The sequence below is a fragment of the Amblyomma maculatum genome, chromosome 10, assembly GCF_055883805.1.
Source record: "Amblyomma maculatum isolate TAMU_Amacu chromosome 10, ASM5588380v1, whole genome shotgun sequence".
NCBI classification, from domain to species: domain Eukaryota; kingdom Metazoa; phylum Arthropoda; class Arachnida; order Ixodida; family Ixodidae; genus Amblyomma; species Amblyomma maculatum.
In genome coordinates this window covers 30,907,520-30,926,613 of record NC_139353.1, presented here as the reverse complement: position 1 = coordinate 30,926,613, position 19,094 = coordinate 30,907,520, and the positions used below count along the sequence as shown (strand labels likewise).

General features: G+C 50.2%; 1 protein-coding gene across 2 annotated transcripts in view; it reads left to right on the top strand.

The window, feature by feature from the left end:
• The window catches only part of Lpin (phosphatidate phosphatase LPIN), an 89,122-nt gene that overhangs the window by 8,513 nt on the left and 61,515 nt on the right, over positions 1 to 19,094 (top strand). Inside the window, exon 1 of one of the 2 annotated variants that reach the window (XM_084582383.1) lies at positions 15,134 to 15,196. The exons of the other annotated variant lie outside the window; for it this stretch is intronic. The gene's annotated coding sequence lies outside the window, so the exon portion shown is untranslated. Of the gene's footprint in view, positions 1 to 15,133; positions 15,197 to 19,094 lie in introns of those variants that run through there. 2 annotated transcript variants of the gene reach the window in all.

The window sequence follows — 19,094 nt, the reverse complement described above, 5'->3', positions numbered from 1 at the left end:
CACTAGAAATCTCGCCCACGCTGCATTTCCTTGCCCAAGATCGCCATACAACGTGAAAACTGTAATTTTCTTGTACACTGTAGCGAAACTATCATCCCAGAACCGCAGCCCTGCATGTTTGGCCGTCGCCCGGCGTATATGGGGTTTGCTTTTGTCGTTATCTGGAAGCGGCGCTTGTTCCTTTGTCGGTTGCACGCTGCTGTGGGCGGGGAGAGTTTCCGGCAAACGGCGCTGGTTGGCGATCGCTCGCTCTTTAGCGTCCTGTGCCGTTGACCCCAACTGGAGGAGCAATGGGGTGCTTCAACGTCGGCTTTGGCTTTTCTGTTCTCAAGAAGGAGACGGCGACCCTAGCGACAGCCCCGGCGTACGTGCTCTTTCCCTTTCCTTTGAGGCCGCAACCCCTCCGGCTGTGCTGCTGACTCATTCCTTTGTTGTTCTTTCGTAAGAGCATTCGCTACAGCTGCGATGCTCATTCTTTAGATGTACCGTATCATCGCCGGTGCCCTTGTTGGTTCGCGCAATAATGGACGTGTTACTTGCTGTAGGGGGATAAGTGGGTCGCGGGATTTATGCCCTTTTACAATGTGTCACGCGAGCGCAGCTGCGCTGGCTGTGCGCTCAGTGTGTCCCTCGGCATCCTATGCTAAGGATGCTGTAATAGCTCACTGTACGACCTTCCGACGAATAGCGGGCGAACAGACTACAGTGTCTCGCCTGCTTGGCCGAGCTATTGCGCCATGGGGTCCAGTGGCGTATGTGTCCGGCTACTAGTCTGAGTTGCGGACTGCGGACGTAATGAACCGCGACGAATGGTCGTGACCGCCGTCGCCCGTTCTTTTGTTTTTGTTTTACTTTGTGCGCGTGTCTGTGTTGCGCGGTCGCCCGTGAGCTTACGTAATGGACCGTGTGTCGCTTTTCAAGGGAACCAGACAGAGCTATCGGGTTCCTGGGGGCTGTGGAGGATGAAAAGCTGGGCTAGCCGATCAGGAAGTGCGCGAAGCGAGACGAGCTCGACAAAGGGAGATGGAGCAGTTAGTACTGGAACGGCCTTGGGAACGAATAGGGGGCGCGTCTGTCTGTCGGTGTGCATTGGCTCCCTCTCCGATAAAGTGGGTACAGAAAAAAAAAAAATCAATATTATGCTCATGTCCTCGAGCTTTTCTTCCCACGTGTTTAATTACATGAAAGCTTCTCGCGCGGTACTCGCAGTCCAAAGGCGTGGCCGGTTTTAAGCTTACGCTTTGGTAACTATTTGGGCGTATCGTTTGAACGAATCCGACAATATCCCGAATGATATCACTCAATGACAAATCACAGAATGGGAAAACGTGAAAAGAAATAATTTTTTTGAGAAAAACGGAACGGAACTTGTTCTCGTTGGCGTGAGTGAAGTAAAAGCAACCCCCCCTCCTCCTTCTCCCCTCGTCCCTGACCTATCGAATTTATCGCCTGTGATTTTCTGTTATCCCGGGGAAAATTAAAGTTGTGTGACCGAACCGAATATAATGCTCTTTCAGTGAGTATTTCTTTAAAGTATCATTCATGCCCCCCCCCCCCCCCCCCCCTTCCCTACTCGTGCGCTCATTATGAATTAATCAGAAATATGCTTTCATTAGTCCTGCTGTTTTGTCAGTGACTAACTCGAGTAAAGAAAAATATACCCTGCGTCACGGCGCTCTTTTACCGAAGCAGCCCTTGTGGCATAAAAACAAATTTTTGTCGTCTTACTTTCTTACATGATAGCGGGGGATCAGGAACTCCGCAAGTGCATATAGTCCATTTTAATATTTTAATGCCAAGTGTCTTATAAGGTCAAGATTTTTTCCAATGCATCTGCGCAGTTGTATAAAATGTCATTGGTATTTCTGAAACATACGCCGTCGAAAACAATTTCTTTCTGCAGTCAGCAGTCTTACCGGGTTTCACCGCCAGCCCGGGCATATAGCTTCAACCGAGTTCAGCAATATAGCATAGCAGATTGCAGCGTGAGACAACATTGGTTAACTACTCCAGGCGCAAACGGATTGCGCGGGAATTAATTTAAACGTAGTTAGTGTATACGTTTACGTTACGAGGCGGGGGGGTGACGAACCAGGGGTGACAGTTTCCTGTAAGAAAAATTTGCTGTGGGAAAACCGCGCTGGAACTTTTTTTTTTTTTTTTTCCACGAGATTATTCAAGAAATGCTGCTTCAAGTTCGGAATAACCTGTGCAATTACACCTATCATGAGGGACAGTTTCCACGTCCTGTCCCCCTCGGGTCTCACTAATGGCTCCGAAGTTCGCACCGATAAATGCCAACTTGATAATTTCAGCAGACTCCGTTGGATACGTACTCAATCAGTTGGCACGGCTATGCGCTTGAGTGCCAACTGAATGAATGTTCTGTATTTGGCGGACGGTCTCTTCCGCCCAGGTCGCGTAGCGGTGGCCTTCCTACACCCCTCCCCATCCGCTCTCTGGTCGAGGCGAAACCGTCGATACCAGGCGGCCTGTCTGCCTTTCTCGTCTTACGCGTGGGCGCGCCTCAACATGTACCCGCCGCAGTCGATAACGTGTAGTTCGCGAGCGTTGCGGTTAAGGCGTGCCAAAGATAGCAGCCTGCCGAGGAGTCCGTCTATACGTGCGGGCGGAGGACTCCGGCAGATGGCTATCCGCCGCGTACACGTAATATGGGCTCCGCCGCGTAGTACTACACGCTTGGATGCGTACGCACGTACTGCCGCGCTCCGATATGTGCCTCTATGCGACTGCAGGAACTCTTATTTGTATTCACGACCGAAGGAGGGGCTCCTCGCATCGCAGTTGGCGGTGATTTGCTTAGTTTTCCGGTCGAAGGGTGCGCGTCCTGTGATGCATATCTTAAGTTCATCGATGTAGGAAGAACAAGTTCGACTAGCTGCTATGGCAGAAAGAAAGCGCACGCATGCATCCGACGAGAAAGCAGCGCGCGGTGACCAAAAACTAGGGATTCGCTTGGCTGACAACAGGCGCGCAGCCGTACTCAGCAGTGTCACGACTCACGAGGTGGCTGTACTTACACCGGCCGGCTAAAGACTGGCAGCTATGGGCAGACCAATCTTCTCACGCCTTACCTAGCGGGAATCGGGAAGTTACAATGCATATTTGTTGTAACAAGCCGTCGGCGCACTCGCGTGTCAGCCCCGTAAACCGTCACATCTTCTGTACAGAATGCGTGAGAAAGTTTCAAACGCATCCGAAAGTTTGCTTGTCTGCGACGGCCATAAGCAGCTGTAGAAACGTCTACGCCCCGCCGGGGTGTTGCGGTGGTAAGATGCGCCCGACTACTGTGCCGGAGTTCCCGGGTTCGATCCCGACCTCGTCGGCTGCGTTTCGATGGAGGCGAAACGAAGAGTCGTCCGTGTGCTGTGTGATGTCAGCGCACGTTAAAGATCCCCAGGTGGTCGAAATTACTCCGTAGCCCTGTTGTTGTGGCTGTAGAAGGAAGGAAAAGAAAATGCACGGGCTTGCTACTGGCTCTGTAGCTGAGCCACCTCCGCTGCCTCGTGCAGACAAGAGAAAATAGAGAAGAAAGAAAAGGAATAGGGAGAGAAAGACGCGCGCCGCAACAACAGCCGTCGTCCACCAACGAAGCAGTGGCGGGTGCAATGACGGCCTACAACAGATAAAAATTCTGTGGCAGGCTAACCCCCGCCGCAAGCAGCGGTGACCTACCTGTCCCAACCCCATCAGAGCTGACTCTCCGTAGCCCTGCACTACGGCTCCTCTTTCTCTATATCTACTGTCACTCCCACCCTCCTCCTTCCCTTACGGCTCGGTTCAGGTGTCCACGGAAATAAATGTGACAGATATTGCGCCTTTCCCTTCCTGTGAACCATATATTATTATTATTATTATTATTATTATTATTATTATTATTATTATTATTATTATTATTATTATTATTATTATTATTATTATTATTATTATAAACGTCTACCGTTTTACCTTCAGTTGGGACCATGCGCGGTACTTATCCTGCCAAAGTCTATACCTGTTATGCATGCGCACGCCGCACACACGTCTGCTTCCTGCTGGCGTGCCTACTGAAGCGAGCCGACTACAGCGGCATGGTATGGGAAGCGGGTGGCTTTAGCTGTAACCAGTCTTCCCTTTTTATGCTTCATTCGCAGCTTTACTACGACGCTACCTGCTTTATATCAGTGCCTTATCTCTTCCTGAACTTCAGCTATAGCTTTCGGCGTTGTAGCTTAATTCTGAGTTCTTGTCGGTCTGCAGTCCATTAAGCCCGGCGCTGGGTTGCGTCCCGAGCTCACTGTACTCGCGTTGTGGCTGCTGCAATCTCATTACCACGGCTACTGAGATGCCACTGCCGCTGGCATCAGTGGCCGCCGCGTGTTGTGGCGCACTACGGCTGAGATGCGTCCTCTTCTTCGATGCGAACGGGGCCCCGTCCGACGAACAGGTGAGCTGTTGAATTCCACGTGTGTACAGAGGCGTCCGTGCGCTGTGCGATGTCAGCGCACGTTGAAGATCCCAAGGTGGTCGAAATTACTTCGTAGCCCTCCACTACGCCTCCTATTTCTATCCACTTTCACTCCCACCTTCCTCCCTTCCCTTACGGCGCGGTTCGGGTATCCACAGAAGTAAGTGTGACAGATCGCCCTTTCTTTCCTGTGAACCAATTATTATTATTATTATTATTATTATTATTATTATTATTATTATTATTATTATTATTATTATTATTATTATTATTATTATTACGTACACCGCGCGTCTCCATCGTCGGCTCTAATTAGAACTGCACCAGTCCGAAACTTCGCGGCTAAGTTGTAGACGTGCTCGGCTGCACCCACGGCACAAACTCGTCATTTGGCGGTGCAAGTCACGTGATCACCTGTGCTAGCCTTCGGGCTGGAGCAGCGGCCCAGGTAATACAGGGGCGCAGGCCACGTGACACGTGCGCCGTCTAACGCTGCTCGTGGCGTCCGGGGCGTGGCTGAACGCACGCGGTTTTCGGGTAGCATCGGATGCATGGGTTCAAAAAGGAACACTTAAATCTACACAGTGCCAGATGTATTAGCCTTATATTCCTCCGGCTTTGCACTGTCATCGTCCCATCCGCGAGATCCATTGCGCTGCAAACTGATAAAACTACATGCTGCGAGCGTTAAATTAAACGCGAATAGTACACTTGTAACGAGATCAGCAAAGTGGTACAATGTGTGTTGGAGGTGGGAGGGTGGGGGGGGGGGGGGGGGAGGTGAATGCTACCACACTTGATTTTAACAGATGGATCCAAGATCGATTCGTGGCGGCGGCTTCTCTTTCATCTCTCCAGCAGGTATTATTTTTGTGTTGGCGCCTTATAGATATCTTGTTCGCGTTTCATTTGATGCTGATGATCGACAGCCCTTGTGCCAGTCTCTATTTTGTCAGCTATAAGCCAACCATGTATAACCTGGTGCGCTGACACTTTGCATCAGTCTCAAATTCTGGCGGCCATTGACAGGCCACTGCCACTACTACACCGTAATATCCCGAGTCATAGCAAACACACCCTCCCACCACTAGAGAACAGGCATACACTCAGATTCGGGAGCGGGAAGGGGGGGGGGGGGGGGACTTGCTCGCGACATTCGTAAGAAAATCCGCTGCTTTCGTCGTGTGAGGGTAGCTCCAAAAAATATTACAATGCGAAGCTACAGCGCGTCTTTCATAGCCCGAGTCGTTTTGGGACGTTAAGACCACATAAACCAAACCAAAACAAATCAAAGCCGTCACTGCGATCCGCCTGCGCCAAAAGTGAACGCCGTACAAAATAGAGTAAAAATATCGAGAAAAGATTAGAACAAAAAATGAGCCACCAGTAAAAACCTAGGGAGAAACGCATCCGAGTTACAAGTGAGGGTATTTTTCGTAAACTTTCTACAGATGGGCGATGACATAGTTTTGGCATAATCGATGTTTTACCTAATTGAAGGGGGGGGGGGGAGGGGGGACTTGACGTATTACGGCACTATTTTTCAAGCTCAATGGCAATGGCAGTCATGCGTATTGCCCTCACTTTGTTAACCATTTCGACAATCTTTCAGTTCAGTTCAGTCGTTCATTCGGGTCCGACTCTTCGTGACCCTATGGACCATGTCACGCCACGCTTTCCGGTCTCTCACTATCTTCCTAACATCACATAACTTCATCTTTAGGCACTTACGAGGTGGGGCCGGGGGATGAACCGACCGCGGCCCTCCCGAGACAGACATGTTACTCCTAAGCCATGCGGTCACATTCATACGGCTTCGTTAAAGCGAGGCTTCATTATTTGTGTCGGGTGGTCCAGGTATAATGTCGTAGATTACAGGTGTATGCTATTGACTTTGTATAACCAGAAACCGAAATGACAACACAAGTGTTAGCGCACGTAATTTGCATTTGGCTATGCAACCACGCACTTTGGCCGCCCTGTTCACTTTAGGGACGGGCGCGGACTGTAGTGTGCTTCTGATGACTTTCACTCGACGTAATGAACTCTCTCCACGCCGTGCGCAAGCGTTTCTGCATAGCTATGGGTAGCACTAAAGCTCTGGGATGGGCTGGTTTATTCCACTCACACTGGAAGAATTGAGCACGGTCAACACGAGAGCGGTGGAACTGTCATGCAGGCAGTGCACGTCGGGTGCAGTTCTCTCCTGTCATTACATGTTTGTTTTGTCTTTGTTTTAGCCCCGGGCAGTGTGTTGTTGATATCAACAGGCTACTAGGTGCTGTGCGTAGCGGGGGAAATGCGAACAAAACACGCTGCGACAGAATCTATTCGAGCCCCCGGCCGTTGTTTCCCGGCGTCAGTCGCCGCCCTAGCGTCAGCAACGGCAGCTGTCCCCCGCTTGACTCCCGGCCAGATAAAAGCTGCCTCGTCACGGCGCTTCAACCGCGCACGCGACCGCTGGGTCCGTCCCCACCGAGCGAAAGACAATGGCGGTGTAGTGCCCCTGTTGCGCCAGCCCGCGGTGGCAGCGGGCCAAACAAACCCTACTGCCGAGCGCCGGGAGGATGGTGACGCGCGCTATCTCGCTCCAGGGTGGAGAAAAACAACGCAAATCCAGAGCATATACATGAGGCTGTACGTGTCTCTCTCTGCGATGTGTGCGTGAGGGGCATTGCATTTTCTGCCCCGGCGGAGCTGCGACCGTGTCTGCAGCCACGCGTACCTCGTGGAGAGGAAGCCAAGTTTATTTGTTTTGTTTTTTTTCTTTAATTAAGGGGAGCTGTTTTCGCTGACGTTGTAGGTATCGCCGCATACGTGACTATCGGTTCCCTGCCGCAGTAGGGAATGGAGCCGAAACAGGGAGGATGAAAGTCTCGAGAGTGCACTGCGTCTAAGCAGGGCCTGGAAGCACCTCACGCCCTTTCCGTTGTTATCTCGTGAAAGTGAACTGCCTTCGTCCTTCTAAGCTTGCTGTCTTTCGGAATGCATCTCGTAGCGACTCCGCTGCATTACCTGGTGATACTGTCGTGCAGTGGTACATTCATCTCAGCTGTGTATGCACCTATACCTTGTTTTTAATCGCGATCGTAGATTCGCTAGCGTTTTTCACGCTTTCCTGCGTTCTGACCGAACTCTATGGTGCTTTGGCAGTTAGAAGTTGTAGGGCACTGCTAATACAAAGGACGTTGGCCGGTTTCACGACTTCCGGCATCTACGCAGTTGCTGCTCCCGTGCACAAAATAAGCGCAGGTGGGTATAGAGTATATGTGCAGACTAACGTGCTCAGTTCAAGCGATCTCCGTGGTCTGGTGCGCGCAGCACGCGCTATAGATAACTCGATAACGTTCAATCGTGCGACAACTGGCAGCGTGTTCGGTAGTCGTCTGATGTGATAGCGTTACAAAGACCCCGTTCTGGAGAAAGTGGGGCGCTGTAAATGAAAAATCGCGGTAATGTCTCTCGCAGGTGGTAGCTGGCAGGTTGCGTGGCCTGGCTCTGATTGGTGGGCGGGTTGCGTGACGTAATGATGACACATGCTGTCGCAAGGTTGGGAATAGCTGCCGACTCTGTTTGCTCATTTGTGGTGGGATAGAAATCAACCTACCAGGGCTCGATCTTGGATGCCCTGTCAGGCACGCTACATCTACTAGACCACGCAGGTATGTCCGTTACGGCTTGGTTAAAGTGGGACTTTATGTCTGTGTTTTAAGTGTTCCTTGTAACCGGTAGCTGGATAAAGTGGTAGCTTAGAAATATCTACTACTGCGGATGTTTGAGATATTAGAGCTGAATGTTAATAAGGGACTGGAGCAAAAAAAAAAAAAAAAAACGAAGATTCGCAAGGGACATCACACACAGAAGGGGGACGCATTAACGCTAGCGTGCCCCACACGTCCTTGATGACAAAGCTTAAGTGTCCACCATAATCCAGAAGAGTAGCGATTTGGGCCGGTTGGTAAATCATCACAAGGTGTGGAAGCGTAAAAAAAAAACAAAAAAAGAAAAGAAAAAAAACGCAAGGCCCGGGACAGGTAGTGGACGGGACGAGCGCTAACCTTCAACAGAATTAAAAAGACGTACCCCATGATTATTTCCTCCTATGCATTCGGAGCGTCGTATGACTTTGACGCCGTTTGCGAACTCGCCAAGTTCAAGTTCAAGATAACTTTATTGCCGTTGATGTAGAGGCCCCTCCAGGGGGTTTCCAAGGGAGAGGGAGCCCAGCAGGAGGACATATTTCGCAAAGCGCGTCCCGTGCCAGACGGATTGCTCGAGCGTGTTGCTCCAGAGCCCGGAGGAGAGCATCCAAAGTTTCTTTCTCTGCGATTCCATCAATATGCGCGGGAGAATTCGGGGCACTTCAAAATGAGATGATCCTGATTGGCTGTTGTCCCACATTTGGAGCAGCTGGCCACCATCGCAACGCATTGGGCGGTTAAAAGTGGCATGCACTTTGCATCGAGTCTGCCAAGATGGTCGCCGTAACATTCACTCCTGTACGTCTCCCACCGCAAACACGTACCGCGTACGTGCGGTGCAGATCCTCCGCGCTCCGTCCGAGATTAGAGGGCGAACATCTTTGCCGCCGCTGCCGCCGCTCTCTCCAAGGTACAGTTGTTTATTCAGTATAGGCAACAGCTTGGCGGGAGCGGCGGCCGACTTGCGTAACACCGCCAGCTCGCTTCTTCTTCTAATCAATGTTTGTTTGTTGTTTTAAACGCCCAGTGTTTTCTCTGGGCCACGTACACGACGTATGCCATTACGAATACTTTATTTGTTGTTGTCGTGGCTGTGTTCGCGCCCGAACGCGGTCCCGTTTTATCGAGCGTGCACTGCTGCACGGTTTCGACACCTCTCCGGCGGGTGCGTTTTATGCCGGCGGCAGCGTGTATATACGCATTGCGCCTCGGGCCATGCATGGGGGCCACTGACTCTGCAGTCATGACGTCACTGTGACGTGCCGCGCCGCCTGTGCGCGAAGCGAAATTTGTACTGGCTGGAAAAAGTGTGCGAGTAGGGTTGCATATCCTTTTTGGCGGCCGTTTTATGTCTCCATCGAACATGAATATTTTCCCGCCCAAATAATGTAATACGACCTTAAAGGAGACAGCTCAAAATACCAGCTGTTGATCTTTTGAAGGGATGTGCGGAATTGCCCTCAAATGATAAAATTGATGGAAATGGCAACATCGAAATTCCGCGACTTACTAAGTAAACATTCGGAATGGTCCTGGGTATATGTTTTTTCTGCGGTGCTTATTAGACTTGAAATAGCCGTGGAAAAAAAAAAATTATATATATATATATATATATATATATATAATATTGCTGCAGTAGCCGCAACATACGCTTAAAATTGTCAGACAACCTGCGACTCCGCTCACCCTTTCGCAAAGTATTTATTTATTTATTTATTTATTTATTTATTTATTTATTTATTTATTTATTTATTTATTGTACCCTCAGGGCCAAAGGCATTACAGTCTGCCAAGATCACTGCGTTCGCCTGAAACAATGGTCACAGCTAAAAATAGTACCAGCTGCAGTCTCAGAAAAAGCTGCGAGTTCACTTTGTGGACAATTGTGTACATATAGCGTGTCGAAGAGATCATAGTCTACTCAACATGGCCGTAAAGACGCAGGACAGCTCAGCCTACGCTGTTTGTACTCTATACATATTTTTATCTTTCTTGGTAAGACGTCCTGCGGTATCAGCCTAATTTAATCAAACTTAGAGCAATAAAGGGACATTGAAAAATTAATTTAAGGTGGCCTGTATCGATCTGTCTATTTGTTGTTGCATTTTAATCACTGGATTCGAAGAAGGCGGAGCTTTTTGTTCCCTGGAAAGGAAAAAAAAAAATAATAATATGCTTCCGTGTTTTCCACCAGCATATACCGCAGTGTCTCAACGCGTCTACCACACATATAACTCAAGGTGGTTAATTCCAATGTGTTTATACGTACGGCCACCTTGATTAATTGACACCGGCGTCCACTTCCCGCCGTGTGAGCGTACAGCAGCAAGTCTTGCCGTCATAATCAGCGCCGCGTCTTCTATAATTCAACGTAATGCTGAAAGTAATTTTTTTTTTCAACACCAACTTTCCTGCGACAGTGACTCTGTCCTGGCGAACGAAGCTTCAGGCGATCGAGATTTAATGAGAAAAACTGCAAGGAGTTGCCCGTGGTGTTGCTTCACGAAAGGCGCGCACATAAGCAGCCTTTCCCCCCCAGCTGCAAAGAAGTGTGTATCGCACTTGCTTTCCCTGAGTTACCTGCGGCGCTTGTAGATTGACCCTGTCGCATATTATTCATCGTGCATGCATGCACTGATAATTGCTGATGCCGCTGCCTCTGATACAGGCTGCTGCTCTTTTTCGGCTGTACTGTCAGTTCGTACGCAACATTGTGCCGTACAGGCGTGGGTCAGTGCAACAGTGTGCCGCGTATCATAGAGGAAAAACCCGAAGTATGTACATTGCGTTTCGCTCGTCCGACTCTTAAATGCTTGTTAATGCTAAACTCCGGCTAACAGGTATCTTGTTGCTATTCTTAGAAGGAGAGTAGGGGGGGGGGGGGGCATAACGCCGCTACGGCATATACGACAGCGGCGTAGTTTGCGCGCCTTTTTCAGAACTGGCCTTGAGTAGACTTCGAGAGGCTTTGCATTATTCTCAGGCCATGTGTCGGGAGCATGATTATGCCGTGCGCGCGCTGGTTAATAACGGCTGCAGCCAATCGAGCCGCGCGTGCTCTCGGAGCGGCTGAAAATCGCCCCGGTTTGTAATTACATGCGCCTCCCGCTCCCGCAAGCCTGTCTCAGCCGTCGGAGCTTCAATGAGTTATGTTTTCGCCCTGGTTCCGCCGAACGGTTTCGCTGTCGGGCGCGTTCTTCGTAACGCAAGGTCAGACGATATGAAGAGGGTGCGGCTGTTGACGTAACTGCAGCCTCCTGCATCACGCGTCTGCCTTGTCGCTTCAGCGTTGTAATCACCCTTCGTAGAACTTGTTCTCGTTTGGTTTCCACTGGTTAGACGCGCGTATCCCACACCGCATGCGAAAAGTGTAGGCGCGTCAGTGCAGATTTGGCGTCCGTTAATTGTCGGTATGTAGAGAACCAGGAGCCAGTTGCCGACTGTAGTCATGCGGGTTTATGGGGTTTAACGTCCCAAAGCGACTCAGGCTATGAGAGACGCCGTAGTGGAGGACTCCGGAAATTTCGACCACCTGGGGTTCTTTAACGTGCACCGACATCGCACAGCACACGGGTGCCAATTGCTTTCGAAAAGCGGCCGCCGAGGCCGGGATTCGATCCCGCATCCTTGGGCACGGTAGTCGAGCGCCCTAACCACTGCACCATCACGGCGGGGCGGTAGCTCACGAGTATAAACTGATTGTTTTCATGGACAAAGTATAGAACATAGAGAGAAGATATAGAAAACTGGTGATTATGACGGGACTCAGGGAAAACAAAACTTAAACTTATGGATACAAGATATCCTGTAAAATATGCACTGCAGAAACGAATTGCTAGCTCTGGCTTGGCCGGCTTGTGTACAAGTAGTCAACTTTGCCATTTTGGTAGTTATTCGCATGACTAGCTGCCCCGGGTCAGTTACTGTTCTGCGTGAGCCATAGGGGTCCTCAGGAAAATTAAGGGTTTGCTTCTATTTGACAAATTCTATTATTATTATTATTACTATTGATAAAGATTGATTGATTATTTATTATACAAGTACGTTCTTAACCTCTGCATCGCATTTTCCATGGCGCAGTCTTGATTTACAGCCCCGCCCATTAATTCGTTTTTAGGACGTACCGCGATGCCAACGAAGAGGGGGTCTCAACAGCTCCTGTCAATCGAGCCACCACTGCAAGAAGCCCCACTGCTGCAACGAAGAGATGTGTAAAATTCATACTCAAATACATACTTAAACATCCAAAACAACCGGCGGAGGTCCCGGAAGAATTATGTCCTCGCATAGCCCTCCTGCTCGCATTTTGCCCGTGTGACATAATTGGCGGACCTCCATGCGACGACTGTTTTCCCGTCTTTCGTATGAAAAACTGTGACGCAACCGTCCGTCTACTGCGTTCCGGATGACGTCACATGATTTCTATTTGCATATAGCGTACATCTTCTAGCCATTTTGGAAATAGCGCACGACAGGAATTCCTGCCGACGACATACAAACTAAGCAAAACGAAAAGAAACTTAATTTGGTTTTGAGGGATAGAGCAAGACCTGTCTCACTTCTCTCTGGAGTTCTAAATCGCACCGTGAGGGAAACGGGGAAGGTGAAAAGGAAACAAGGAAGAGGTGCCTTAGTGGAGGGCTGCGGAATAATTTAGACCACCTGAGGATCTTTACATGCATGCTCTGACATCACGCAGCACGCGGGCGCCTTTTGCTATTCCTCTCTGTCGAAGCGCGGCCGTCACAGACTGTTCGAAGCCGGGTACTCGAGGTCAGCAGCCGAGTGATCCAACGACTGAGCCACCGCATCGTTTAAGCATTAATGCATTCGCCTTTACAGCACGCAAGCAGTCCAGAATGGCACACGTTGATGTGGTTATTTAAACAGTCGTTCCTCAGAATACGCAAATTAATCCAAGGCAGATGGGCTATAACATGACCAATCGTCCATAAAAGCAACTTTTGCTCAGGTCGTAAGATAGTAGGAGCCGTATGGTGAAAACTTAGTGCACTGGGTAGCTGGCCAAATATTAAACTGAGCATGTGCATAATCGCCGTTCTCAACAGATGTGGCGCGGGCAGCATTGCACTTAAAACAGCCTTCTTGAAATGAGACATGGCGACCTTCGCTAGCTTCCAACTGTCCGAGCTTTTGCGGTATAGTCCGTCCCTAAAACTCAATTATGGCGTAAGAAGACCGACACCTTCCTTCACTGCCAGTGGTTTGTCGCCGCAACTGTGCATCACGTATCGGTGGACACATAAGTCGTGCAGTCTTCATTTAATGTTGTCTGTTATCGACAATATAGTCGACCTAATCTCCTCACCGCCAAAGTTCCGGTCATTCGTTGACCGAACTGCCTTACTGCTTCTGTCAGGACATTTCAGAACACGCACGCACACACACGCACACATGCACGCACACTGCCCCGCCGTGGTGGTGCAGTGGTAGGGCGCTCGACTATGTATACTGTGCCCAAAGATGCGGGATCGAATCCCGGTAGCGGCGGCCGCTTTCCAAAGGAGGCTTGAAAAGCAAGGCTCCCGTGTGCTGTGCGATGTCAGTGCACGTTAAAGAACCCCAGGTGGTCGAAATATCCGGAGCCCTCCACTACGGCGTGTCGCATAGATTGAAGTCGTTTGGAACGTTAATCCCCGTAAAAAAAACCGAGCCAAAAATGTTATGTTGATAAGGTAAACGAGCTGAAAGCTTTAACAAATGCCATTCTGCGCCGTGTAAATTGTTGTCTCGTATGTCGCCAACCAGTGTGGCCAGTTGAAAACGCCGTTTACAATTAGGATGCTGACACCACCAGAACTGCTGAGCAGGTGTTCGCGCGATGCTCGAGCCACCTGTTCTGGGCAGTATCCTCCTAGCCTCTTGTCCCCTCTTCTTTTCCCCGTTTACTTGGTTCGTCACGTTCGTGTTTCGACAGATCCGGCAGCGGTGGGAGCCATCAAAGGCGTTCACTCGCGCAAACGGCTTCCTCTTCCCACGCCGTCGTCGCACGCACACACGGCGAGCGCAGCGTCGCGGTAATGAAAAGGCCGCTGCTCTAACGAGCTTAGAACGACTGCAGCGTCCGATTACGACATCGACGCGCGCGACGCGACTGTCCGGAACTCATTTTCGAACTGTCTGCGACGACAGGCCGCGCAGTTGCCCGAAGAGAAAATATTTGCAAAAAAAAAAAAAAAAAAAGACGCCGCACAGTTGCCACCCATCTATATCGTTCCTATTGGGTTTACATTCTCTCTCTCGCACACACACACACACACACACACGCACACGCACGCACACACACACACACACACACACACACACACACACACACACACACACACACACACACACACACACACACACACACACACACACACATTTCGCACATTATCTCGAAAATGCAGAGCTCCAAGTCGAAAGCTGGTGCATTGTGTGAACGTCCGCGTGTCGGCATAAAGCCCGAACGTCCCTGCGTGGTCTAATGGTTCCATGCCGATTCGGGGCCCCGGGAGGTCCCGGGTTCGACTCCCACCTGAACTTTCCGATTGGCAGCTGCCAACTCGCGTAGCGTTCTATACGCCCCTTCGATTCCTGTAATCCATATGACGTACCAGCTTCCACATTTCAAGAAGCATGCTGGCGATGCTTCGCTCACAACGTCCACCGCTACCGAGGCAGCTTCCTCCTCCACATTCCACCTTTACCTTGTCCGCTGCTACCTTCGACTCCTCACGCATATCATCTCACTGGAATTCGGGAGACCGCCCACGCGGCACACTGGATGCATGCCAAGGACACCGGACCGAACTGTCTGCAGGGCGTCCACAGACTCGTACCGGAAGCTAGCGAGACAAAGCACGTACCCTTTCTGCACCCTTTCTTTCATTTCCCTCTCTCCGTCTCGTCACCCATCCTCAGTTGTCGATCGTTCGTGTGTGAACAGCAAGACCACCGTTCAGTGAAAGCCGCCTTTCCCACGCACAGCGACGCTTCTGGTGTAGCGTTGGTCACTGCCCGTCAGGTTGGTGTCCGGTCGCCCACCCGTCGGCCGTGTTTAGGGTCTGTGCGTCTGCAATGTTATACGTCTGGGGGTTGTCGGTGACTTCAGTGCGACGACACTCTGTCTGGCAGGAATTTCAGGGCCCGCTGCTGGATGGCGCTGCCGTGCTGTTCGCATGGTGTAGTGCGTGCCAAAGGGATTTTTCTTTTTTGCGGTATGTTTAACGTGGTTCCCATTTATTAAAGTTCTAATGTGGCAAAACCGGAAAACTGTGCGGCATCTGCGGACATTATTTAGAACTGGGGTCTCGATCTTATCTCTGCAAGCAGGCCGAATTGACCAGCTGTCTCTCTCAAGGGCCAGTATCAAAACATCGAAGGCGAGGACAGTAATAAAGGAGAAAGGGCAACGGATTTCTCATGCCAACTATGATCACCTTTTTTTTTTTTAGCTTTTCGCCGCCTTGAATATAACATGACAATGGGGATTGCATTATACATTGCGACTGGCCAAAATATATGTATGCTTAGTTCATGCTTGCATGTAAGACAATGTGAGCAACAGCAGGCTCCAAATTACAGCGGTGGTGAGGTACGGATCAAAAAGAAACCGAGGCGTTATATCAACATGGCGCCATGGAACGAAGTGAATCTTTTAGGCCCTGTCAGGTTACTGGGGCCTCTACTTGAGGGGAACCCGACAGTGCAGGAGCGTTTCCTGTCGCAGTTATACTACTGTTAGTACAAATAGTATTAGTAGTAGTGTGCATTTTGTTTTGCTCTTCTGGCGAGATTTTGCGGTTGACTTGATTTTAATGAGTCGCCCTCTTCGATTGTTCTATGACAAGAACAGTCGCAGATCTCAGTTTACCCGTTTTGACGTACTTCCCATTTGTTGAGCGCAGAGCCGCAAGGTGCCGCCACTGAATAGCTGTGGATGTAGGTTGCGGTTGTAGAATTTATGATTTTCAATAGGTATACCGGCACACATCGTGCCTGACGTGCGAGCATTGCGGTTGGGCGGCCGGTGCTCTTGTGTCACGCCGTAGTTCTATGGGCCTACTGTCGGCGTACACTGATTCACGAACTGTTTGCATGGGAGTGAGGAAGTACTTCGAGATATGGTATCTGCATTCGCCGTCGGCGTGCCCCACCGGCGTCATGCACGTGTCAGCAGTGCTGCGCCCTCTTCTTGTCGCGTACTGATCTCAACGGAGCGATAACTATGTAAGACGTCGTTCACTTGTGCATGCACCCTTTGGAGTTAGTAGACATATCTGTGCGCGTTCAGCACGAACTGTACAACGCGTGGCCGGTTCATTCACTGTGGTTCGCACTTTATGGCAGATCAATGAGGCAGAGAGTTCTAAGTGTATGCCTGGGTGAAGAAGAGCACGACAGGAAAACCATCTTTCTCAGCAGCTTACGTAACTTTTCAGCCTACGACGTTACACAGATGCGTTGTACGCGTTCTGGCCTCGTATATTCATTTCGTGTTGTAGGTTTTACTTGGCTCGACTGAACTGAGATTAGAGCCGAAATGCCGCTAGAGCAGGTTAGATGTGCCCGTTTGTCTTTTTCCCCTTGGGGCCGTCATCATGGTTCCCGTGACTTCGTGCAGGCCTTCTAGTACAGTACCGGCTGCGAAACTCTTTAAATCCTGCCGGAGACTGCAGCTGTTAGATGGCTCTGAGCAGTATCGTGGCGCCCCCGTATACAAGCTTAGCAGCTAACTTCTATAGTTTCATACCTTTTTCGCTGCATACAGGGTCTGTTCCGAAAGTATAATGAGACATTACTGGTGTTGCGCACTTTTGAATGCAATTGGGATACCAGTTTCGGTGGATGGAAGTCCTTCAGCTTCATAATGCGACAAATTCAGTTGACTTCGAGCAGACAAAGCGAGTGGAAGGGCTTGAGCTTGTACCCGTGTTTCGGTGCATCGAGGAAACTGAAGCGAACGTCGGAAGAGAGATACGCGGTGCAGATGGCAGTGAAGCCGTCCAGCCCAGCAGCGGTCCAGCTTCCCGCTGGACCGCTTTTGATTTTGCCTCTGTAATCTCACACATACTCATTAGCATACAGTGGTAAGTTATATATCAAAGACCGCCTGACGTAGCTACGCATCTTCGCTTTAACCAAACCGTATATGAACGTGCCAATTCGTTGCCTTGGGGCAGCGTGGCGCATTCCGGTTTCGCCCTCCCGTCACGAAGGCGAAGCCCGAGTTCGAAACTGGGTCACACCACGTGATCTCGTGACGTCACACAATCCGACGACCAATCAGCGCACGTCCATATGTCACTTGCCGACTGCCGTGATTCTTCGCTTACAACACTAACGCCGAGTTTTCTGGAGAATGGGACCTTTAACGCTATGGCGTTTAGTCTGCTTTAGAATAGGTTCGGTACGAATAGGGAGTAACCGCACCCTGCTGCACCATTTGCCCTTTCAGCGTCTGCGCATGCGCATTTGCGCCCCGCTATTCACCTACAGCCCTAACCGACAGGGTCGCAGATACTTCTGAAACCAGTTCATATCTTTTCTCAAGCCTGATCGTTCCCATGAACGTATTATACGTACATGTGCCGTCACGAGTAGATGGGAGGTGACTGTCGATAAAATTTAATTCACTTGAATACGGAACCTGATGGTCGAGATTTAATGGTGCACTAATTTGTCTCCATATATCTATTCAAAGATGCATGAAACAATTGCGATAAAATTGCCCCGCCGGAGTGGCGCAGTTGTTACGGCGCTCGACTACTGTTCCCAAGGTTGCGGGATCGAATCCCGGCCACGGCGGCCGTTTTTCGATGGAGGCGAAAAGCAAGGCGCCCGTGTGCTGTGCGATGTCAGTGCACGTTAAAGAACCCCAGGTGGTCGAAATTTCCGGAGCCCTCCACTACGGCGTCTCTCATAGCCTGAGTCGCTTTGGGACGTTAAATCCCACAACCAGCCAACCAAATTAAAAACAAATTTGCTAACATTGCCTTCTATTCAGACACGCGTGCGTGCGCACTCACACAAAATTTCAACCGGACGTCATTTGTGGCCTTCCTCCATGCTGTGTGTGTGCTTCCGGCCTCTGCGCCTTTAGAAAATGCAACAAGGTCTTATGACTCACATTCAGCTAAACGCATCGGCACAGTACGTTTCGATTTATTTCCATGCTGACTGTCTAACGTCACGCTCTTCGAAACAAAGTGCACGGTTCTTTGGATGTTTGTTTGACAAATCCCGGCATTTCAGCATTCTAACTCTCAGCCGTTACACGGCCGCTCAATGGAGGCACCTCCATTGAGCGGCCGTGGCCGTTGTTACACCGTATAAGAGACTTTGTGCACGTTTACAGAATACTGACCGTACGACTGAGATGGAGAAATATGCTTTCAGTCGAAACGACGAGCGACGCGTGAATGCTGAGCTGGTGTTTCTTCAGCTCAGACTGCTAAGCTCTATACAAATCAGCTTATCTCCTAAGCTTTGTCGTTCCGCGTGGATGGAAAAGTGTGCGGGCTTAATCAGCTGGTGGATTCGATGCGAGGCGGTGTGTTTTGAAGGTCTTCGCGGATCAGTGTTTACTTCGTGGTGATTTTTTACTTGTTCTTGTATCCTCCTTCCGGTGAGGCCATGGATCGACCGGAAGTTCAGCCGAGCGTGCGCGTCTCTTCCGCGCACTGTTGCGTGGTCGTTTGCTTCGGAGTATTTATGGCACGTATGGCCGCGAAACGCCCAAGTGACTTTCCTGTCGTCAAGTGCCTTGCCGCTGACACCGCGCGTTAGCGCTTCTTTTCCGGGCTGCTAAATATTACCCGAGCTGAATGACGTTAGGTCAAGTGCTTGAGACATAGGCGCAGTATCTTTTGAAAGCCCCTCGTAACAGCGTCGACGCCTCGCTTAGCGCATAGCGACGTAGT